Source organism: Rattus norvegicus, chromosome 9, assembly GCF_036323735.1.
Source record: "Rattus norvegicus strain BN/NHsdMcwi chromosome 9, GRCr8, whole genome shotgun sequence".
In the NCBI taxonomy this organism is placed as follows: Eukaryota; Metazoa; Chordata; class Mammalia; order Rodentia; family Muridae; genus Rattus; species Rattus norvegicus.
The window spans coordinates 27668336-27694726 of NC_086027.1; the positions used below are offsets into that span (position 1 = coordinate 27668336).

Consider the following 26391-nt stretch of genomic DNA (forward strand, 5'->3'; position numbering starts at 1 on the left):
TCTGGTAAGTCAGTAAAGTCTCAGGCTTTGTGACCTTGCAGAGCCATGGTGATTTAGTGGTCCACGTAAGCACCTGTAACCCTGTTGAGGCTGGTGGTCTGTGCAGCTGCTGGGTGCCATGTTTGGGTCAGTGGTCTTGATATGGCCAAGGGCCATATTGATATCTGGAGCCTGTCTTACCACCAAAGCCCATGTGGATTTCTCTGGTCAGGGCTGCTGTCTGAACGCATCTTTATGTTTGTGAGAGAGTTGGCCTACCATATAACAGCCAGGGGCACTGAGGTACAGGCAGCAAAGCAGATTAGCTAAAGATGGCCCCATTCTGCTCAGGGCACTTCACTATTCTCCTTATTTGATGGCTTTTGGAGGGTATATAGGCAGAGAAAGATTCATTCTCCAGTGGACAGGCTTGCCAGTACAAATTTGAACATGCTCCAGTGAATATATACACAGGAAATGGACATTTTTTCTTTTATTTTGTGGGTATAGATCAAGAAAAAATCATCTCATATGTGGACTGACTGGTGGTTGAGTATTATGGGAGTGTATACGGTGAGATTCAGTAAAACCTGAAAGGATCATAAAAATAGCTCATTATAAATGAGCAATATGTCATCAAACTTGATTGGGAACCATGTGCATGCTACAGAGTAATCAGAAATTATCTCTTGAGATTGAGGCCAACTTCACATACTATAGTGGTTAGCAGATAATTTTGGCTGTTACTGCGTATATTCAACTGTATTTGAGATAAGGTCCTTTCTCCATTTCTGGATTCTTCTGCCTTCATGCAATATTTCACAGTGGTATAATCTGAACTCAACTTATAATGCTTTACTTACTGACAGGTAACTCAGTCCCCTTAATGTGCATCTTTGACAACTGATAAATGTCACATGTTTGTAACACATTTCCTTTTCAAGTGTCCACTTCCCACATGTCACTAGTGCATACTATAGCTGCCAGAAACGGAGAGTGCAACCTTAGTCTCTATCACCATATCCCTCTAAAGTTCTCCACGAACCCAGTGAGAATACTGATAACCACCATACCATTAGGATTTTTGTATTCATATTTATTATACCACTTTAAAGAGTAATCAGTTATATCTGAGATATTTATCCATGTAACACTCACCCTTCCTTCAGTGATCATGGATGGCCACAGCAAAATTATGAGAAATAATGTCACTGGTAAAAACGTTATAACTGATCTAAAGAGAGAAAAACCCTTGTTGAATTAAACAGTGCAAAAGACACAGAGGTAAGTGACGCATTGATCAAAAATAATGCAAAACAATTCTGGCTGACATAGTCATTAACAAAATAAAGAGAAGTTACCATGTGGGAGTTCCTGTAATTTTATTGTGCCAACAGTGCTTGTAATTGGCAACATATGTAACTCAATGTGCTGACTGATGTCCTTGATTTGTACTTACAAAGATTTCTAGTTTCTTTCTACACAGGTCTATTCCTCTTTCCTCAAACACAAATGTGCAAAAAGAAGATCCAGTTTCAATGTTTCAATTTCTTTGTGTGTGTGTGTGTGTGTGTGTGTGTGTGTGTGTGTGTGTGTGTGTTTGTGTGTGTCCCATCTCTTATTTTGTAATTCCTTATTCATGGCTTTAATGTATACTAGATATGTGTTTCCACTTTAGGATATGGTTTATTGTCTCCCTTTTAGCTGTATTACTCAATATTTCTGTATTTTATACATCCTTTTTAATATCAATTACTTTTTAATTTACATTTCAAATTTTGTCCCCCTTCTTGGTCTCTCCTCTGCAAATTCCCAACCAGTTCCTCAACCCTTTGCTTCAAAGAAGGTGCTTGTTTTCCAATCACCTACTCCTGACTCAACTACCAGCATCCCTCTCTGTTCGGACAACAAGTCTCAGCAGGACAAAGTGCTTCCCTCCCATTAATGCCAGATAAGGCAGTCCTCTGGTACATATGTAGTGGAGCCCATGGAGCCACCCATTTATACTCTGGTTGGTGTTTTAATCCGTGGGAGCTATGTGGATCCTGTTAGTTGATACTGCCTTTCTTCCAATGGGCTTGAAATCTCCTTCAGCTCCTTCAGCCCTTCCCCTAACTCTTCCATAGGGGTCCTTGGGCTCAGCCCAGTGGTTTTCCTTTACACAATCTTTCTTATTAACTTCAATGCTACCTTGATTTTCTTTGCTTCTCACATTTTTGATGACATGGATTTTATGTTTTGCTTTGTATCTCTTTCCAGATTTGTGAACATTTCATAGAATATGAAATTGTTCATTGTTTGGCTGAACATGGATGAACAACCAACAAATATTTGTTGAAGAAAAAAATTGTCCTTGATATTATTGAAGAATCTCAGTACTTGATAAACATGTTTCACATGTGACAGTTTATTAGCATAATGTGAAAGGTCAGTAAAAATATAACCAAATAGAGTAATCCATATAACAGAATAAAACAATAATTTAATTGAAGCATTAAAACATATCAAAATATTTGGTAAAAAAACGAAATGTTTGATAAAACTTATTTTTGGTTTATTTCAACATATCATTTTCATTCTGCACAATTCTTATATTTACATATTACATCTCTATCCCAAGGTCTCTGTCAGCTTATTCAGTTATATGATCACATTTTACCTTTGCACATCCATTAAGAAGAAGTACTCAGAATGGTGGAAGTGCACTGTAAAGTAGATAATTCTGTGGTTCTGACACATATGGTCACAAGATTTCCAGTTAAAATGTGTTTCTGGGAATTCTAAGGTGAAACTTAGGAATGGGGATTAGCTAGAATGTGTTCATGGGGTTCATAGGTGAGAGTACAACAGAGTACTCCACTACGAACTCCTTCATTTGCTCCCTTGGAATGGCAGTGAGAGGGAGGAGAAAACACAGCAGCAGGTATGCTGTATAAATGGTAATGAGATTGATGGATTGGAAGTCATGGAGTGATGGAGGGAAATATGAATATTAACAGTTAGCGAATATTAGTCAGCTCTTGTTTTCCAGGAAATACTGGCCTTTGAGGTACCAGAGAGTGACAGCTGGAATTGTGGGGTCCAGGACAAAGCAGTGGCTTGTAGAAGGAAGTTTAGAGGGAGAGATTTTTTTCATCTTTATTAACTTGAGTATTTCTTATTTGCATTTCAATTGTTATTCCCCTTCCTGGTTTCCAGGCCAACATCCCCCTAATGCCTCCCCCTCCCCTTCTCTATGACTGTTCCTCTCCCCATCCGCCCCCCATTACCACCCTCCCCACAACAAACAGGTTCACTGGGGGTTCAGTCTTAGCAGGACCCAGGGCTTCCCCTTCCACTGGTGCTCTTACTAGGCTATTCATTGCTACCTATGAGGTCAGAGTCCAGGGTCAGTCCATGTATAGTCTTTAGGTAGTGGCTTAGTCCCTGGAAGCTCTGGTTGCTTGGCATTGTTGTTCATATGGGGTCTTGAGCCCCTTCAAGCTCTTTCAGTCCTTTCTCTGATTCCTTCAACGGGGGTCCCGTTCTCAGTTCAGTGGTTTGCTGCTGGCATTCGCCTTTGTATTTGCTGTATTCTGGCTGTGTCTCTCAGGAGAGACCTACATCCGAATCCTGTCAGCCTCCAATTCTTTGCTTCATCCTTCTTGTCTAATTGGATGACTGTATATGTATGGGGCACATGTGGGGCAGGCTCTGAATGGGTGTTCCTTCTGCCTCTGTTCTAAACTTTACCTCCCTATTCCCTGCCAAGGGTATTCTTGTTCCCCTTTTAATGAAGGAGTAAAACATTTGCATTTTGGTCATCCTTCTTGCCTTTCATGTGTTCTGTGCATCTAGGTTTATTCGATCATTTGGGCTAATATTCACTTATCAATGAGTGCATACCATGTGTGTTTTTCTGTGATTGGGTTACCTCACTCAGGATGATATTTTCCAGTTCCATCCATTTGCCTATGAATTTCATAAAGTCATTGTTTTTGATAGCTGAGTAGTATTCCATTGTGTAGATGTACCACATTTTCTGTATCCATTCCTCTGTTGAAGGGCATCTGAGTTCTTTCCAGCTTCTGGCTATTATAAATAAGGCTGTTATGAACATAGTGGAGCATGTGTCTTTGTTAGATGTTGGGGTATCTTTTGGGTATATGCTGGGTAAAGGGTGAGATCTTAATGATCCACTGGAGACTAGGAGCAACGAAGAAGTGAGGTTACAGCAGGTGTTCTGTCATAGAGCTAGGATGAAACTTGATGACTAACTAGATTTGGAGAAATCTAGGGAGAGTTGAGGATGTAAATAACAATCGAAATGCAAATAAGAAATACCCAAGTTAATAAAGATAAAAAATAAAAATAATAAAAAAAGAAGAGAGGAATGTAAAGAAAGGCAAAAAAGTAAAATAAAAAATAAAGTTCACCTATTTGCTTCATTGGCCACAACAGTCTATGGATTCTTAATGAATGCTAGATTAGAGGATTTTTTAGGTGTTTTTCCTTCATTTTTTATTAGATATTTTTATTTACATTTCAAATGTTGTCCCCTTTTCTGGTTTCCCGTCCATAAACCTCCTATCCTACCCTCTTCCTGCTTCTTCTATGAGGGTGTTCCCCCAGCCAACCACCCACCCCTTCCCCTCATCTCCTATAACTTCTTAAAACCCATAATAACATTCTTTACCTACCTTTTAAACATTTGAAACAACTAATGGTGCCACTCGTCCTGGAAGTATTAGCTCAGAGACAATGGAAGAACTTCTCCAGAGCTACAAAGGAAGGGGGTCCTGCAGAGTTAGGCAGGCAGCTTGAAAGGAACACATCATTGCAACAGCAAGATCTCTTTCATGTCTGAGGGGTTATTTCTCAGCTGCTATGGGAGCCACTAACAAATATGAATTAAATGATGATGTTGTTTCTTGGACTTTTTTTTTGTTCCTTTCGGAAATTACCTTGACTGGAGAAAGCAGTTTTATTCAAGGTCACACCTATTTGTAAGGAAAGTCCATGGAGATGGCTGCTGGAGGATCAGGTTGTAAAAGTCTGAACATTTTGTCAAATGGAGTAAATGCTGTCCCTGCTTCATCGCTCCTCATAAGTAAGCCACAGGCTCCAGGAAACACAGCATCTAAGCACAAATGCCCTTTGACCTTTGTGGCTAACTTCTACAAATGGTGCTCCAAATAATTTCCAAATAAGCCTGGAAACACGTGTCTCCCCACATGTGGCCTCTCTCTCTCTCTCTCTCTCTCTCTCTCTCTCTCTCTATATATATATATATATATATATATATATATATATATATACACATACACACACATACATACACACACACACATATATATATATACATATATATGTATATATATATATATATATATATATATATATATATATATATGTACAGCCACTAAAACTAGATAAGATGAACAAAGCTAAGAAGTGCATGCTGACAGGAACCAGATATAGATCTCTCCTGAAAGACACAGCCAGAACATGTCAAATACAGAGGTGAATGTTAGCAGCAAACCACTGAACTGAGAATGGGACCCACGTTGGAGGAAGTAGAGAAAGGAATGAAAGGGCTGAAGGGGCTTGTGACCCCATAAGAACAACAATGCCAAACAACCAGAGCATCCTGGGGCTAAAACACTACCCAAAGACTATACATGTACTGACCCTGGGCTCCAACTGCCTATGTAGCAGTGAATAGCCTTGTTGGGACACCAGTGGAATGGGAAGCCCTTGGTCCTGCCAAGGTTGGATCCCCCACGTAGGAGATTGTTGGGGGGGGGGGCGGTAATAGAGGGTGGATGGGGAGGGGAACACCTATATAGAAGAGGAGGGAGAAGGGTTAGAGGACTGATGGACAGGAAACTGGGAAAGGGAATAAAATTTGAAATGTAAATAAGAAATATCCAATTTAATAAAAGTGGAAGGAGAGAGAGAGAGAGAGAGAGAGAGAGAGAGAGAGAGAGAGAGAGAGAGAAACAGAGAGAGACAAAGATAGAGACAGAGACAGAGAAGAAAAAAATAAATTATAAAAAATGTTAGGATCAAGTGATATAATGTAGGCTGTGAACAGGCATTAGCTAAAGGAACAGGAAAGACAAGTGGTAGTTACTGCTGCCAGCAGGAAGGCTTCAAATTTGAATAAGTGCAGAGTGTAGTCATGAACAGCAGCAGAAAGAATGAAAACAACTGTCAGGAACAAGATTTGTGTTTCATGCAAGTTCCCTGGGAGACTAGACTGTTCTTAATGAATGCTAGACTCGAGTCTAGGGCTACAAAAAGCTAGAGATTAGGAGAAGGAGGGGAAAACTCCTTGGTATCTGCAAGAGGTGGGGGAAGGGAGGTAGAAGCAGGTGTTCTGCAGAACTAGGTCTGAGATTGGGGCATTGGATTTGGAGGAGCAGTAGGAGACCTAAAGATCTGAAGTTAGCCTACCTGTTTCCTTGGTGGGAGGGGCTTGCAAGGTCCTAGAAGTGTCTTGTTTCTCTGGTCAGAGTTGCCCTCAGTTGGTTAATGGCTGCAGGTTTCTTCTGCCTTTATCTCACCTTTCACAGTAGGAACATTGCCGTGAATACAAGCTTTGTATCTAAATTCATCTTTTAATCTTTACTGTCTGACATGTTTCTATATTTGTCATGAATGTCTCTTTTCCCATGTTCAGACATCACTTGTTACTGCTAGGTTCCATAGCTGCTAGTGGTGGAGACCTAGAGAGTGCAAACTTAACTCTCTTAATAACATAGCCCTTTTAAGTGCTCTAACACCTCATGAAAATGCTGTAACCTATCACAGTCTCTGGATTCCTCTACTCTTTTTTGTTGTACCATTTCACAAAGTTGACAGTTAAAATATGATTATTCATTTTAAAATCACCCTTCCTTTAGGAAGCATAGATGGCAGCTGCAGAGTGAAAGATACCACGGCTTAAATAATCAAATAAATGGAATACTCTTTCAGATATTAAAAACAAAGATTATGAATTTATATCACCTTCTTAAATGCTACAACCTCTTCCTCTTATGCCTCATGTGTGTGCAGAAACTTTCCCTATAGACTGTTAAGAATCCAGAATTTATACCATTCATTTTACTAACCTTTACTTGTGGTGTGTTTCTGACTTTTTCACTGTTCCCATGTTTGGAGACTGAACCATATGCAGATTATGATTGTCTCTTTTTATATCATTCTGTGCTTGGGCAATCAAAGCTCATATGCATTTCACAAGTCCTTTTTTCCATATCTACAAATCCTCAAGATATGAAGAGTTTTAACACCATTCACTGGTCCAAGTCTCTTTTATGACAAATGGAATATTCACAGATTTAAACCCTTGAAAAGTTTACTGTAAATGTAACATATTTACCCAATAATATACCATGTACAAAATATACTTGTCTGAAAACAAAGATATAATAAAATACAAAAAAAGAATCACACCAAATAAACACCAAAATCTGGATATAAAATCTTCCATTTTGTAGCTCTCTGGTTAGTACTCAGTAGAGATGTTGCTAAGATCTGTGGCCTAGGAACAATGAAAGGGAGCAAGAATGGGAGGATCAGTAGTAAGTAAGAGGAAAAATTGGAGATGAGAGATAGCTAGACTTAAAAGACATTTAAGAGGAAGTATAGAAATCTAGTGTGGAAACATTATATAATATAGAGAGTTTAGGACTGAAGGTAGTCCTATTGAAGTCTTCAAATAACCTCATAGATTGAAGCCCTAGTGGCCAGCTTTTGTCTTAAAAGGAAGTTTTACATGCTGGGACACATCCAATTGATTTGTTGGCTCAAGGGTCCTAAGGATGTCCTCAAACAACAGTGTGTTGACAAGACAATGGATAGGTCTCCACATACTGACCACAAGACAGTATTAGTAAAGAAAACACAAAACTCATTGAACATGGAGATGTCACGCAAGGGCTTATACAGAAACTTCATGCCCATGTTATAGTGTCTATGACATGGTAACTTCCTCTGAAGGATACCAAAAGAAAATAGTAAATACTAACGAAACCACAAAACCCTAGATCTACCATCTGTGAGGATACAGATTATGCAGGTGCAAGGGTGACTCTAACCATATGGGAGTAACTAACTGATGTCTGATTTGACTTAACGCACACTCCATGATATCCATACTTGATATTGCTTGGGTGACCTGGACCCAGAATATAGATAGCACAGCGACCTTATCCTACTTGTCTAGAAGACAGAAACAAAAAACCTAAAACAACCAATGAACCAAAGAAACAAACAGAAACACCCAACGCTAAAATCACTATTAATAAAAATCTGCTACAATTACACATTTGAGTCTTATTCTGCCATCACCAGAGAGGTTTCCTCCTGTATTAGATGGGAATAAATCCAGAGACACGTAGCTAGAAATTATGCAGAGTGAGAGATTCCTTGGAAGGCATAGCTCATAACATGATGTCTCCATCGCATACTGTCCTTGGAACTCAGTGAACTCCATGGAGGAAAAGAAAGAATAAGTGATGGAGAGTAGAGGGGACAGAGAACATCAGGAAAACAAAGTCTTATATAATAACTAATCAAGGCACAGATGAACTTATAGAGAATGAAGCAGCAATCACAGGACGTAGGTGTAGACCTCTCTGCAGCAGGTCCTCTGCATATATTCTATCGAATTCTGTAAAGTACGTTTACAACATTTCTGAGTATGTAAATGATTTATGTCTCCCATTCTTGAGCTTTCTCTTGTGGCTCTTTTATTATTCTGTTGGATTGGATTTTTGAACTTCAATAGGATTATTTTCCTTTTCTCGTATTACATTTTACATTGTTAAATTATTAAGAAATTCAGAAATATGTTTTGTTATATTTGCCTTCATTTTAACGCATTTTATATTCTATTATTTACTGAGGTTACAACACTTCTGCTCTTTCCTTTCCTTTATTTCAATTTTGCTCCCTGTGTCTTTTGAGAATTCCATGCATGAGAATAATGCATTTCAGTTGATCATAAACTTCCTACACTCATTTATTTCCTCTTATCTTTTCTCTATTCTCCCACTATCCCTACATTCATGTACTTGTGTGAGAAGCTAAAGAGAAGTAAGATGGCAGTTATATGACATGTAATATAAACTGACAAAAAACATGTAAAAATCAACCTAAGGGTTTCCATTACAAAATATTTTTTGTTGTCAGATGGAGTAAGTAAATAAGAAATGACATGATAAAAAAATATTGGCTTTGAGCCAGTTATGATATCATTCCCTGACAATCTTATTACTCCAGAAGCTAAAAGTGGAGAGTTGCTTAGAGCTCAGGTTTAGTCTGAGCAATATAAAAAGATTTCATCTAAAATAGCAAACAAATAAACAAACAAGCAAGCAAACAAAATGTAATATTTGTTTTAAAAAACACATCACAGTCTTAAAAATACCAAATAAACAATGTTCATATAGGAAAGGTATTTTTGGATATATTAACATCACCTGGAAACAACATGCATAGGTTTATACACAATGTCTTTCATAATTATACTAGTGATAAGTTTCAGATTATATTTGAATACATTTCAGTTGAAGGCAACAATTTAAGAGTTGAGATTGGCATAAATATAGGTAGCAACATTTCTTATACTATGTGGCATGGTTTCTGTCCTATTGCCTATTAGTATAGTGTGTATTTGTTCTTGAGTGTGATTGTTAATTTATCTACTCTTTTATATTAAATAATTATTAGTCTAATACTAGAAAATGAAGATGATAAAATTTAAAAGAACAGGCCCCGTCTTTCCATTAAATTTATATTTTGAGTATTTTCTTAAATTTGTAAAGAATATTCAAGATAACCTGGTGGCCCCGCTGGAAATCCTCAAGCTAATATGTGCTCCTCTTAAAAACAAGGATGCAGGAACACAGTAATATATGATAAAGATTGAAAGGTGAATGTGAAAATATGACAAATTGAAACGACTCATTACTTTGATATGAGCAGAAAATATTTAGATTGGCATGTCCTCTCCTAGGAGCCCAGGAAGTCCATTAAAGTTGCCCTTTCTTCCCCATGAATTGGCAACTTTTCTCTAGGATCCTGAAAGGTCAAGTGTAGTCTCATCTTTATGTTCTTTGTGTTTGATAATGAATCACAAACTTCAGCCATCTTTCTGTTGTTTTTAGTACACATTCTACCTAGTCCCTGAAATCCCTTGTCAATATCAAGTGAAATTTCAAAAGGATTTTAATTTTTGAGATTAATACTCCTTTTATGGCATATTAAAGTGATTAGATATTTTCATTTGGTTTTTAATTTGTCATATTTTTCATTTTGTCATAGTTTCATGCAGAACTCTAACATTTAATGACTGTGTCTAACTGTATGTGTATGTATGGATATTGCATTTGTGTTTGGTTTGGTGTGTGTATGTGTGTTTATGTGTCTGTGTTTATATGTGGATATATGTGTGTATGTAGTGTGTTTGGTGTAGTGTGTGTGTGTTGTGAATGATTTTCTGTAATTGTATATCTATCCTAGAATTTCCACCTGTCTACTTTTTTAAAAACTGGAATTACATAGATTTTAATATGAATACTTTAGGTGTAGATAAAATTTTGTACTATAATCATTCTATTTGCTCCTTTCCACCAATAAATGGCCCTACTTCACCATCAGTATTCTTCACCAAATTCTAAACTTGGTGTAATCAATGAGTCTATATTCACCAATTCACCTACTGTGGTTTAAAACTCTTATTTTTTTTAATAGAATTCATTTCCAGGGTCAAGCAATCTGGTTTTTGATATGCATGTTAATTGCTTCCACTGATCAAGTATCAAAAACCAAATTTTCCTTGCCTTTAAAGACCCTTAATTTCTCCCTTTGTTTTCTTTTTCCTGTGTCACTGCCTCAACTCTTTTCATATTTCCATAGTTTTTTATGATACAGAATGCAACATAGTATAACAATTATTATGTGTTTGAACAAACAGATCTGAGAAAGTTAAGAATACCCAGTAGAAGGAATGTGCATGCTAGACATTAGAAATTTATCTAAGACAAGGTTGCTATACAATTAAGCTTGAAGTAAATAAAGAAATAAAATAGTTCAAAATTAAAAAGTGATTTTCTAGAGAGAAGATAATAATAATTTTCTACTTACATACTTTTTTGTTTTGTACATGAGATTCTTCTTTTTTTTTGAAAGGTCAAGATTTTATTGTCTTCATAACAAAATCAGCTTAGATTTTATTGTCATCATATCAAAATCTGCTTAGAACTGGATTACTTGACCCTTACTCTTCTTGTCACCTCCTAGTTCAAAATGCTTGCATCTCTTAATAGCCAGTATCCTCATAAATCTGCAGTTCGGCTCAATGCACTCCAGTCTCAGCACAAACTTCTTTGCAGTTTTAGCATTTAGAAAATGGGCTTAGTCTGCCTGCCGTAGCCACTCTGTTTCCTGTCATAATGCTGCTTTCCCTGGACATACAAAGAATCCTTGCCCTTCTTGTACTGTGTCACCTTGTGGGGTTGGTGTTTCCCACATTTCTTGCAGAATGTCCGGCGGGTCTTAGGAATGTTCACATGTTTGCAGGAGTGCTAGCAGCTCAGAAAGAAAGAGGATAGAGTAGCAACAGGAGCTTATATCATGAGATTCTTCTAAAGACATGTGTTTTCAATTGAGTTTCTGTGGCTCTTTTATTAGGATAGCAGAATTTTTAAATCGTATTTTCCCAGACATAGCAACATTAGTATTTAAGCAATGGTTGGAAGTACCCCAAGGTCAACTGCAAGTAACAAATGTGATGGAGAGGTAGGTAAGATAGAAAAACAGAACAGGGAGTGAGCTAGGGAAAGAGGTGCAACTGGAGACTTGGAGAAAATTGATACAAAGACTGAGGTCCCTTTTGAGGACCCATCTGTGCCCAGAGCTGGTGCTGTTCCACAGCTTTCCATCCAAAACCTGCTGGCACAGAGCTGATCTGACAGGAGCACTCTCACTCCAAAGATCACAGAGTCAGAGGCTCAGAGGCTCAGAGGCTCCCAGGCTCCCAGGTCCACAGGCAGGACAAGCTCCAGTCAGAGACAGGAAGACCAACTGACTTCAGAGAAAACCAGATGGCAAGAAACAAGCACATGAGCCTAAGCAATAGAAACCAAGACTACTTAGCATCATCAGAACCCAGTTCTCCCAACACAGCAAATAGTGGTTATCGCAACATACAAGAAAAGCAAGATTTGGATTTAAAATAATACTTCATGATGGTGATAGAAGTGTTTAAGAAGGACATAAATAATGCCCTTAAAGAAATACAGGGCAACAGCGGTAAACAAGAAGAAGCCCTTGAAGAGGAAACAAAAAATCATTTAGCGAATTAAAGGAAAACACAACCAAACAGATAAAAGAATTAAACAAAACCATCTAGGATCTAAAAATGGAGAGAGAGAAACATTAAGAAATCACAAAGGACAACAACCCTGGAGGTAGACAATCTAGGAAAGAGATCAGGCATCATGGACACAAGCATTACCAACATAATACAAGAGATAGAAGAGAGAATATCAGGGGCAGAAGACACCATAGAAACTGTTGACACAATAGTCAAAGAAAATGCAAAAAGCTCCTAACCCAAAACCTCCAGGAATTCCAGGACAGAAGGAAAAGACAAAACCTAAGAACGATGGGTATAGAAGAGAGCAAAGATTCTCAACTTTAAGGGCCAGTAAACATCTTCAACAAAATTATAGAAGAAAACTCCCCTAACCTAAAGAAAGAGATGCTCATAAACATACAAGAAACCTGCAGAACTCCAAATAGATGGGACCAGAAAAGAAATTGCTCCAGTCATATAATAGTCAAAACAACAAATATACAAAGCAACAAAGAATATTAAAAGCAGTAAGAGAAAAAGGTCAAGTAACATATAAATGCAGACCTATCAGAATTAAACCAGACTTTTCAACAGAGACTATGAAAGCCAGAGAATCCTGGGCAGATGTCATACAGACCCTCAGAGAACACAAATGCCAGCCCAGGTTACTATATCCAGTAAAACTCTCAATGACCATAGATGGAGGAACCAAGATATTTCATGAAAAAACCAAATTTGCACACAATCTTTCCACAAATCCAGCCCTATGAAGAATAATAGATGGAAAACTCCAACACACACACACACACACACACACACACACACACACACACACACACACACTACCCCCCAGAAAAAGCAAGAAAGTAATCTGTTTGCAATGAACCCAAAAGAAGAGAGCCAAAAATAATTCCACCTCTACAAACAAAAATAGCAGGAAACAACAATCACTATTCCTTAATAGGTCTTAAAAAATCAATGGACTCATTTCCCTAATAAAAAGACATAGAAAAACAGACTGGATATGTAAAGAAGATTCAGCAATTTACTACATACAGGAAACACACATCAGTGAGAAAGACAGACACTGCCTCAGAGTAAAAGTCTGGAAAAAATTTTCCAAGTAAATGGTCCCGAGAAACAAGCAGGAATAACCATTCTAATATCAAATAAAATCAACTTTCAAACAAAATTTATCAAAAAAGATAAGGAAGGACGCTTCATATTCCTCAAAGGAAAAATTTACCAGATGAACTCTCAATTCTGAACATATATGCTCCATGAGCAAGGACATCCACATTCATAAAATAAACTTTACTGAAGCTCAAAGCATACATTGTATCTCAAACAGTGATAGTAGCAGGCATCAACAAACAACTCTTCTCAATGGGCAGATCATGGAAACAGAAATGGAGACACAGTGAAACTAACAGAAGTTATGAACCAAATGGATTTAATAGATAGTTATAGAACATTTCATCCTAAAACAAAAGAATTTGCCTTCTCAGCACCTCATGGAACCTTCTCAAAAATTGACCATATAATTGATCACAAAATGGGCCTCAATAGATTCAAGGAGATTGAATAATCCCATTCATTTTCTCAGATCACCATGGACTAAGGCTGGTCTTCAATAACAGGAAAAACAAGAGAAAGCCCACGTACACATGGAAGCTTAACAATGTTCTCCTCAATGACAACTTGGTCAAGGAAGAAATAAAAGAAGAAAGAAGACTTTTTAGAATTTAGTGAAAACAGAGGCAGAACACATCCAAACTTATGGGACACAAGGAAAGCAGTGCTAAGAGGAAAATTCATGGCTCTCAGTGCCTCCAAAAAAGAATTTGGTGACAGCATCCACTAACTGCTTGACAGCATACCTGAAAGTTGTAGAGCAAAAAGAAGCAAATTCACCTAAGGAGAGGAGCAGCAGGAAACAATCAAACTCAAGCTTAAATCCACCAAGTACAAGCAAAAAGGACTATACAAAGATTCAACAAAACCAGCAGCTGGTTCTTTGAGAAAATCAACAAGATAGATAAACCCTTAAGCCAGCCTAACTGGAAGGCAGAGAGACAGTATTCAAATTAACAAAATCAAAAATGAAAAGGAGACATAACAACAGAAACTGAGGAAATTAAAAAAATTATCAGACCCTACTACAAAAGCCTATATTCAACAAAACCAGAAGATCTGGAGGAAATGGACAGTTTTCTAGACAGATACCAGGCAACAAAGTTAAATCAGGATCAGGTAAACCATCTAAACAGTCCCATAACTCCTAAAGAAATAGAAGCCGTTATTAAAACTCTCCCAAACAACAACAACAAAAAAGCCAAGGAGCAGATGGGTTTAGAGCAGAATTCTATCAGACCTTCAAGAAGACCTAATACCAATACTCTTCAAAATATTCCAGAAAATATAAAACAGAAGGAACACTATCCAATTCTTTGTTTTTTGAAGCCACAATTAAGCTTATATGTAAACCATACAGAGACCCTAAACTTCAGACAAATTTCCCTCATGAATATTGATGGAAAAATATTCAATAAAATTTGCAAACTGAATCTAAGAACACATCAAAACAATCATTCATCATGAACAAGCAGGCTTCATCCCAGGGATGCAAGAATGGTTCAATAATATGAAATCCATCAACATAATTCACTATATAACCAAACTCAAAAACAAATACAAACAAACAAACAAACAAATGGTCATCTCACTAAATGCTGAGAAAACATTTGACAACATTATACATCCCTTTATGATGAAATTTGGAAGAATCAGAAATTCAAGGGCCATACCTAAACATAGTAAATGCAATATACAGCAAATTAGTAGCCAATCTCAAACTAAATGGAGAGAAACGAGCAATTCCACTAAAATCAGGGACTAGACAAGGCTACCCACTCTCTCTTTACCTTTTCAATATAGTACTTGAAGTTCTGTCAGATCAATTAGATAACAAAAGGAGGTCAAAGGGATACAAATTGGAAAGGTAGAAGTTAAAATATCACTATTTGCAGGTTATATGATAGTATGTTTAAGTGACCCCAAAAATTCCACCAGAGAACTTCTAAATATGATAAACAACTTCAGCAAAGTAGCTGGATATAAAATTATCTCAAAGAAATCAGTAGCCTTCCTCTTCTCAAAGGATAAATAGGCTGAGAAAGAAGTTAGAGAAATTACACCCTTCACAATGGCCACAAAAAATATGAAACATCTTGGTGTGATTCTAACCAAGCAAGTGAAATATCTGTATGACAAGAACTTCAAGTACCTCAAGAAAGAAATTGAAAGAAGATCTCAGAAGATAGAAAGATCTTCCATGCTCATGGATTGACAGGATTAATATAGTAAAAATGACCATGATGCCAAAAGCAATCTACAGATTCAATGCAATTCCTATCAAAATTCCAACTCAATTCTTCATAGAATTAGAGCAACTTTCTAATTCATTCAGAAAAGCAAGAATCCCAGGATAGTCAAAACTATTTTCAACTGTAAAAGACCTTCTGGGGTATCACTATCCCTGTCCTCAAGCTGTATTACAGAGCAATCATTATAAAAACTAGGTGGTATTGGTATAGACACAGGCAAGCAGATCAATGGAATATAATTGAAGACCCAGAAATGAGTCCACATACATATGTTCACCTGATATTTGACAAAGGAGCTAAAACTATCCACTGGGAAAAAGGGAACGTTTTCAACAAATGCTACTGGTTCAACTGGAGGACAGCATATTGAAGAATGCAAATCAATCCTTATTTATCACCCTGTTCAAAGCTTAAATCCAAGTGGATCATAGACCTCCATATTAAACCAGACACTGAAAATAATAGAAGAGAAAGTGGGGAAGAGCCTCAAACACATAGACACTGGAGAATATTTCCTGAACAGAACACCGTTATCTTATATTCTAAGATCAAGAATTGACAAATGGGACCTCATAAAATTGCAGTTTCTGTAAGGCAAAGGACACTGTCAATAGGACAAAACAGCAGCCAACCCATTGAAAAGATCTTAACCAACCCTACATCTGAGAGAGGGCTAATATCTAATATATACAAAGACCTCAAGAAGTTAGACTCCAAAGAATCAAAAATCCTGTTAAAAATGAAGTATGGAGATAAACAAAGATTTCTCATTTGAGAAATATTGAATGGCTGAGAAGGACCTAAAGAAATGTTCGGCATCCTTAGTCATCAGGGGAATGCAAATTAAAACAACCCTGAGATTCCACCTCACATCAGTCAGAATGGCTAAGATCAAAATCTCAGGTGACAGCAGATGCCAGCAAGAATGTGGAGAAAGGGGAACATCCTCCACTGTTGGGATTGCAACCTCTCTGGAAATCAGTCTGGAGGTTCCTCAGGAAATTGGACATAGTACTACCCGAGGACCCAGCTATCCCACTCCTGGGCATTTATCCAACAGATGCTCGAGCATATGCAAGGATACATGTGCCACTATGTTGATAGTAGTCTTATTTATAGTATCCAGAAGCTGAAAAGGAACTAGATGTCCTTCCACAGAGGAATGGATACAGAAAATGTGGTACAGTTAAGTAATGGATTACTACTTGGCTTTTAGAAACAATGATTACATGAAATTCTTAGCCAAATGGATGGAAATAGGAAATATCATCCTGAGTGAGGTATCCCAGTCACAAAAGAACCACATGGTATGCACTCACTGATAAGTGTATATTAACCCACAAGCTTGGTATAACTAAGAAAAAATTCACAGATCATATGAAGCCCCAAAAGAAAGTAGACCATTATGACCACGGACCACTCAGACGGAGGACTCCATGGGAGAAGCAGGGCTCTGGTACTCAAGAAGGCACAGGTTTGGCGAAATGACAGATAGACCCAACACACTCAGGGTGCTTTGAATCTGCTGCAATTTTACTGAAATCTGCTTTGCGGTTATATATAATGCTTGAACAGGATCTAATTTTTTGGACCCTTGCCAGGGTACACTCAAACAATAACCAAGAAAAAGTTTAACAGTTTACATGAAGTACAGAACAGAAAGCAAGCAGGACATAAATTTCCCTGAGAATTGGACTGGTGCCAGACGGTGGTCATAAACCTCATTTACCTCAGTCTCTAAATATCATCTCTCAGATAACAACAGGACTGCCAGCTGCCTGGAATCTTTAGTCTTTTATTCTCTCTTAGCCAAAATTTATGTAATTGTCTTTTTAAAGTTAGGAAAGCAAGGGGATGTGATCTGGTCAAGCGTTGTATAAAATTTAAAGAATAATATAATAATATAACACTCTCTTTCCATCAATATTGACCCATCTATTGCCTTCTTCATCATATGTCCCTGTGTAGGGCAATTACTCCGCAGTAGTCCTGTATCTACTCATGCCGTTTTTACCTAAAGGAGGGGCCCACCACCTTCCTCTAATAAAATAATGTTTTTTCCATGTAACTACTATATTTTTAATTCATTTCCATAACACTCTAGGGAGCCTTATTTATTTATTTCTGCCTTGACCCAGTAGTCACTCAATAGAGATTTGTTCAGTTTCCAATACTTTGTAGGCTTTCTATTATTTCTGTTTTTGAAATATAGCTTTATTTTTTAGTGGACATATAGAAAACAGGGGTTATCTTAAACTTTCTTGTACCTGTTGATTCTTGCTTTGTGACTAAGTAAGTCGTCAATTTTGTAGAAGCTGCCATGAAGTTCTGAGAAGAAGATATTTTGTTGTTGTTTTGGAAAAATGATCTGTAAATAGTTGTTAGGTCAATTTGGTTCACAATGTTTGTTAGATCCAGTACTGAGCTGTAAATTTTTTGTCTAGATAACCTTTTTATTGGTGAGAGTGTGATAATGAAGTCTCACACTATCAATGTATGGGGTTTCAAGAGTGATTTAAGATTTAGTAGTGTTTCTTTTATAAACAATTGTGTCCCTGTGCAGGGGAATATGGGAGGGGGCAATAAGGGGGAATACCTGTATGGAGGAGGTGAGGGGAGTGAATGGGGGCTTATGGACAGGAAACTGGAAAAGGGAATAATGTTTGAAATATAAGTAAAGAAATATATCTAATAAAAAATTAAAAAAAGAATTGAAACATCTTCTCAGTTGATTTTTCTATGAGGAGTAAAGATTTCTTTCCCATATCTTTTGATTAACTTTGGTTTAAAGAGTCTTCAGTGAGATATTAGAATATAGCCCCCCTCGCTTATTTCTAAGGTTTATTTTCTTGGAAAATCTTTTCCGTCCCTTCATTCTTTGGTGATGACTAGCTTTGATTTTGAGGTGTGTTTCTTGTATACTCAAGAAGGAGGGATTCCATTTTTTTAACCTGTGTCATTTTATAGGTAAATTAAGTCTATTGATATTCTGAAATATTAATGATCAGTTATTGTTAATCCCTGTAATTTTGTTGTTGTTTGTCATGGTAATTTTAATCTCTCTGTATCTCTGTCTCTGTCTTTCTGTCTCTGGCTCTCTCTCTTTCTTTCTTTGTGTGTGTATGTGTATGTGTGTGTGTTTGTGTGTGTGTGAGAGAGAGAGAGAGAGAGACACACACACACACACACACACACACACACACACACAGAGAGAGAGAGAGAGAGAGAGAGAGAGAGAGAGAGAGAGAGAGAGAGAGAGTGTGTTTGTTTCCCTGTTCAGGGTTTTGACAATGTGAGATTACTTGCTTGTATTTTCATGGATTGGAGATTTCATTTTTGTACTTTCTGTAGGTCTGGGTGTGTGCATAGACATTGTTCAGGTGTGACTGAACAATGAAATATATTGCCATTTCTGTTAATTATAATTGATAGTTTTGCTGGGTATAGTAGTTTGAACTTATATCTATGATCACATATATTGTTCAAGATCCTTCTTGTTTATAGACTTCATTAAGAAGTCAGGTCTAATACTTATAAGTCTGCCATTGTATGTTACCGGGTCTTCTTCCTTTGCATTAAATATTTTTCTTTGTTCTCTATGTATAGTGTTATGATTACTATGCAGTAAAGGGACTTTCTTCTCCGAATCTAGTGTTCTTATCCTGGTACTTTTACAGACATGTCTTTCACTGGGTTAGAAACATTTTCTTCTCTGATTTTGTTAAAAGTATTTTCTGAGTGTTTGAGGTGGGATTATTTTCTGATATTCCTAAAATTCATCAGTTGGGCTTTTCATGGTATCACAGATTTCCTGTAAATTTTGTGTCAAAGATATCTGAAATTTAACATTTTCTTTGACAGTTGTACTTATTTCTTTTGTGGTTTCTACAATACCCAAGATTCCCTCTTCTATTTCTTGTACTCCATGGGTGATATTTGAGTCTATAGTTCCTGTTCACTTACCTCTATTTTTCTACTTGCAGAATTCTCACAGTTTCTGTTCTTTTTATTGTTTCTAGTTTCATTTTTTGTGCCTTGAAAAGTTTTATTTATTTTCTTGAAGTGTTTGTGTTTTCTTGGCTTTCTTGGGTTTCTTTAAGACATTTGTTTATTTCCTCTAATTTCGTTTTTCTTTTTCCTTCAATTCTTTGAAGAATTAATTTATTTCCTGTCTAAAGATTTATATCATCTTTATAATTTTGGGTGTGAGGTCATTTTGTTGTGTTTTTTTTGGAGTTGGAATATTTAATGCTTAATGTAGTAGGATGGCTATGCTCTGGTGGTGACACATTGTCCTGGGTGTTTTTGATTGTGTTCTTATACTGGCATCTGAGTTTGGAGTAATTATAGGTATAGGTGTTGATTTTGATGAATGGATTTTTTCTTTCATTTCTTTGTTTTCCTCTGGTCTTCTAGTTGGAGAGTGCTGTGGTTGAGTGGAGGATCTAGGTCCAATCTGGGTGCTAGATGGCTGGCTTGGACTCTGTTAGAGCAGGAAGTTTCTACACAAGATGGTGAATGGAGTTCTGACAACCTTCCTGGCTGCTGGTCTAACTGGAGATCTTCCAGGATTCTGGGTGCTGCTGTGACTTCTGGGATTTTCAGTGCTGGCTTGGTTCTGGAGACTTGGGTGCTAGTAAGACTACTCCTGGAACAGAGTTGTGAGCAAGGATAAAGTCCTGAAAAGAGAAGAGTGGCTGGTGAGTTAGGCTGGGAAGATTGTGGGTTACTGTTGAGAATCCATAGCAGGAGGCTTACCAGGGGAGCTATGTGCTTGTGTAGCATCTGTTGGAGCATGTGCCTCCAATTAGAGGAGTAAACCTAAATAGCAATAACCAATAGAGGGTTTTTTTTAAGAGACTTCAGATGTACTGGTAAGTTTCTAGTATGAGATTTTTCCATTTTTTCATGAAGGCACCCAGTGAATTTTCCTCATAGCACCACTTCCATTGTGTTCTATTAGTTTGGGTATGTTTGCATTCATTTTAATTGAAAAATTTTAATATCTTTATTTCTTCATTTCTATCTTGATACATTATATATTCAATAGAGATTGGTTCCATTTCCATGAGATTGTAAGACTTGTCTTGTTTCTATTGTTGAAATCCATCTTTGACCTGTGATGGTCTGATAAAATGTTGGGGGATATTTTAATTTTCATGTGCCTGTTGAGACTTGCTTTGTGGCAAAATTCATAGTCAATTTCGGAGAAGGTTCCATGATATGCTTAGAGAAAGGTATAATCTTTTGTGTTTGGCTAGAATGTGCAATTGATATGTTTTTTATTTTAATATGATAACTCCAACATTTTTCTATTCAGCTTTTGTCTTTCCCTGTTTCCCGGTGAGAGTGGGATACTGAAATCTCCTAATATCACTGGGTGATTTTCAATGTAATTTACATTTTATTAATGTTTCTTTAACCACAGCAGGTACCCTTGCATTCCATGCATCTATGTTTAGAATTAAGAAGCCGTCGTGGTAGATTTTGTTCCTTTGGTGACTATGAAATGTCCTTCACTACCTCTGTCAACTAATTGTGGTTAGAAGTCTATTTTGTTAGTGATTAGAATAGGTACATCACTTGCTTGGAAAATCATTTCCCAACACTTTATTTATTTATGAGGTAATGCCTAGGTATCAAAGTATGTTTCTTATATGTAGCAGGATATTGGAACTTGTTTTTGTACCCATTTTGTTACTCTTTCTATATTGGTGATTATATCCCTTGATATTGAGAGATATCAATGAAAAATTGTTAGTTACTTTTATTTTGTTGTTAGTGGTGGTTGATTTTGGAGGTGGTGATGGTGGTGGTAGTGTGTGTGTGTGTGTGTGTGTTTGTGTGTGTGTGTTTGTGTGTGTGTGTTTGTGTGTGTGTGTTTTCTTACCTTTGCTCAGTTTTGTTGGTATAAGATTATTTATTTCCTGTGTTTGTATTGATGTAGTTAACTTCCTTGGTTGGAATTTTCCTTCAAGGGTTTGCTATGGGGCTGGATTTGTGAATAGGTATTTTTAATGATTTTTTCTCATGGAATATCTTATTTTCTCTATCTATGGTGATTGAAACTTTGCTGGATATAATAGTCTGGGCTGGCCTATGTGGATGGAGTCTTTCGGTCTGGAAGACATTTGGCCCTTCTGTCTTTTAAATTGTAGGTTTAATGGTCAAGTATGATACTAATAGATCTGCCTTTATATGTTTCTTGATCTTTTTCTCCTGGAGCTTTTACTATTCTTTCTCTGTTCTATATGTTCAGTGTTTTTATTATTATGTGGCAAGGGGACATTTTCACTGGTCCAATACGTTTCTTCTTCAGTATATTTCTGGCACTTTTACATGAATGTCCTTCTTTAGCTTAGAAACTTTTTTTATTATTTTGTTAAAACTTATTCTGGCACAATGAAATGGGATTCTTCTCAATCTTCTATTCTTCTTGTTCTTGGGGCTTTCATACTGTCACAGATTTCATGGATGTTTGTTTTCTTTTGCTGTTTGGCTCTCTTCAAGGGACTTATTAATTTTCTCCAATTTTTATTTCTCTTTTCCTTGTTTTCTTTGAGGAATTTATTTATTTTCTCCTTAAGTGGTCCTATCACTGTCAGTAAGTAGGTTTTAAGGTCATTGTCTTGTGTTTCAGCTTTTGAAAATTTCAGAGCTTGCTCTACTAGCATAATTGTGGTGACTGATTCTGACTAGTTGCTTTAATCTTAGTTAACTCTGTTCCTTTTTTAAAAAATTTTTATTAGATATATTTCTTTACTTACATTTCAAATGTGATTCCCCTTCCTGGTTTCCTGTCCACAAGTCCCCATTCCCTCCCATCACCCTCCTCCATACGGGTATTCCCCCTATACATCTCCCTTATTGACCCCCCCCTCCATATTTCCCTGCACTGGGGGTCCAACCTTGGCAGGATAAGGGCTTCTCCTTCCACTGGTGCCCCAACAAGGCTATTCTCTGCTACATATGTTGCTGGAGCCCTGGGTCAGTCCATGTGTAGTCTTTTGGTAGTGGTTTGGAAGCTCTGGTTGGTTGGCATTGTTGTTTTTATGGGGTTGCAAGCTCCTTCGCCTCTTTCAATACTTCCTTTAATTCCCCCCAAGGGGGTCCAATTCTCAGTTCCGTGGTTTGCTGCTAGCATTGACCTCTGTATTGGACATGCTCTGGATGTGTCTCTCAGGAGAGATCTATATCCAGTCCCTTTTATCATGCATTTTTTTTCATCAATCTTATCTAGTTTTGGTGGCTGTATATATGAGTTACATGTGGTCCATGCTCTGAATGGCCATTTCTTGAGTCGCTGTTCTAAACTTTGTATCCATATCCCCTCCTATTGATATTTTTTCCCCTTTTAAGGAGTGGGAATGGTATCTTGGGATCAAGTCTTGGGATAATTGAAGGACTGAATTCTGAATTTCGTTTGGTTTGGTTTGTTTGTTTGTTTTCGGTTTGGGGGGAATTTTGTTCAGTTATTTTTGACAGAGTCCTTAATTAATATGAAGAACTGGAGGATAAATTTCATAAAAGTGCATAAAAAAGATAATAGGAAAATGGGGCGACTTAAAAGCACACTTTCTATCCTTCCTAGTCATTGCCTCCAACTGGGAACAAAAATTTCAGAAGACAGAGCCGGTGGAGGAAACTATTATTCAAGTCACCGCATGATGTTGACAAATGATACTTATAACATATATACAGTTATGTATGTGCATATGTGTTTAATAGAGTTTCATTACATGAAGTTATGATGCTCCCAACAAGAACCATGAACTGTGTAAGGAAAACATCAGTGTCAGTCATGAAAAACCTGTCTTTGGTCTCTTGATTGGGGCAATACATTTGTCTCACAAAACAATATAGACTTTTATTATTGTATAGATAAATTTTAGATGTTGAAAAGGTCTGATATTTTTGAAGACATCAGGTTCTTTGTACAGAGAACTTGGAGGAAGAGATCTGAAACCTCTCTGATGACTGGTAGCCTCTCTGATGACTCTTATATAGGAAAGTATTATGCAATTTAAGGAAAACTAACCAGTTGTACTATTCAGCTACATAGCTGATAAACCCCAATAACAATTGGTTCAGGAAGATATACCCAACATTCCAATACTGACATTTTTATATTGAGATTAACCAACATAATTGTTCAATTAAGGCTGCCTAAATGACCATAAGATACGTTAATGGGAGTCTGTTAACATCTAGTCGTGTAACTTACCAAACCCATCATGGATCTAGAGATCATACACCCTAGATGGGAACCTAGAACTACCATTATTCCTCTAACATAAAATAATTGTATTCTAAAAATTATCTTTATATTCACTGATAAGTGTAGTATCTCTCCTGATCAAAGCTAAAAATTGTTGCAAATGACGGTGAGACAATTACAGAGACCCCAAACTGGTGAAAATGCAGAGAACTACCCACTAGGTACCTAACCTTAATTGATAGATTTTAAAATAGAACATCTAATTAAATGTAAGGCTTATGCAAAATGATTACCAGAAAAAGACCTCCACAATAGTACCACAAAATGTCATGCTGACACAGAATGGAGAGATGGCTGCTGAAGGACAATCAATGTCCTCCAATGTGGAGAACCCGCACACATTGTTGACTTTCAAGTGGTCAGCCCTGGACACATGTTCATAGCATCAATGCTAAGTGGACTCAATAAGTTGTATATTCATTAAGAAAAGGAAATGTTTGGGGAGAGAGGGTGGGAACAAGGAAAGTTGGTGGTGCAGGAATGATGTAGATGCAGTGCTTATGTGCGAAGTTCCAAAAAAGATAGGGTAAAGCAATAGCAAACAAACAACTTCAATGCAATGCACTCGACAAACACAGCAGAACAAGCCCATACAAAATGCTGCAAATTAAAGTCAAGAACACATTTTAAAAATTAAACATTAGTCTATGATCCAGTTGTTTTCATTTCAAAGAAGCAAGAATGTTTCAATATGTCAGAGGTAATGGATGTAAGAAAGTTGTGATAGTTAATGTTAATTCTCAGCTTGACAGGTTCTATGCTCATCCAGGTGACGGGCCTCTTGTAGGATTATTTTAGCTATGTTATTGATGTGGGAAATCCATTTTGATTGTGAATGGGTGGGATTGTTCCATGGGCATGGTATACTGGCCTGAATAATGTGGAGAAACCAAGCTGAACAGAAGCCTGCCTGTGTTAAGTCATTTCCACTTCGTAGGTCTACTATATCCAGTATTTTGAAAAATTTTAACTTAATGAGGTATGTTTTTAAAAGAATTTTAAAAATATTAAACCAGGAAACCATGTGCAATTAAAGGACTCATGTTGTCATAGGCTGCTCTGGGCAAGGACATGTCTGCTGAAGTGGTATCAATGACTCCAAAATGAGAAACATTGAAGGCTTCTTCAGAACCCTCTTCCCCTCATCACAAGAAAACTAACAGTCTAGGAAAACATTGAAGATAGCCATTAAGAATGGCTATAAACATGCTAAAGTGTGGGTTTCACAGTTGATGCAAGGAATTTAAGTTGGCAAGGAATTTAAAACAACTCAGTTATATTTAAGAGGCTGGCCATGAAGAGGTATGACTATGCCCTAAAAAGTACATGTATGGATAGGATAGCACTAATGTACTGGCTACATAGTTCTTTAATTGGAGGGTGAAAAAGGCACAAGATAGGGGATGTGGACCAGCAAAGAAGGAAAGTGTGTCCTGCCAGGGTACATTGTGTAAAATTCCTGAATAAACAATAAAAACATCACATAGTAAAAATAGAACTGGGCATATTTCAGGTTTCAAAGAGTTAATCTCATCTGATGAAAAGAAATAACCAGTTTCAATATCTTCTACTTCTCTCATTGGGAAAGGAGAACTAAAACACCTGAAAAGTGTTTGTCATGTGCTAGTCTGTACTTTCTAAAAAAAAATAATAAAAATAAAAAAGCAAATGAAAACAAAGCAAAGAGCCCAGTGGGAAAGGCTCACTAACTTAAACTGGTACTTAAATAAAAGAATAAAAGCCATTATTATAAAGGGTAGAGTCTTCTCAACAAATGATACTGAATAAGTGAGTGTACATAAATCTAGACTTAGATGTTACATTTGTCACAAAAAATAAATTCAAAACAAATCATAAATATATACTGAAACAGTATTAAAAGAACTTTGATAAGATACGTGAGGAACTCAGGAAGATCTTAATTATTTGATACGCACAAAAATATCTTCTAGGAAAAACATACTTGATTATCACGTATTCACCTGAATAAATCTCTCATGTAAGAGATTAGTTGAAAAGGATGGGAGGATACACAGTACATTATAAGAAAAAAATATGTAGAACACATTTTAATAAATGACTGATATTTTGAACACATAACCCTTCATAACTCTGTGGAAATTAAGGCTAATGAAGGCAAATAGATAGCACAGTAGGTAAAAGTGTTTATGTGTGACTGTGATGACCTGTTTTTAAATGGCCTGAACTCACATAGAGGTAGATTCAGCAGCATTAGCATCTATAACCACAGTGTGTCATTCCTGGGTGACAGGAGCAATTATACAAAAATATTCAAAGACGGGATAACATAAATCATAACAGCAATCTTTAAGCATTAGTGCTTACACCTACATGTAAGAGTAATCTTCATTCTTCATCAAGAATGCTTCTCTTTGCAA

The 26391-nt window shown here is 36.9% G+C and overlaps 1 pseudogene; it reads right to left on the bottom strand.

Moving 5' to 3' along the window:
- Positions 1 to 11226: 11226 nt before the first annotated feature.
- Positions 11227 to 23947, bottom strand: Rpl36a-ps6 (ribosomal protein L36A, pseudogene 6; annotated as a pseudogene).
- Positions 23948 to 26391: the final 2444 nt, after the last annotated feature.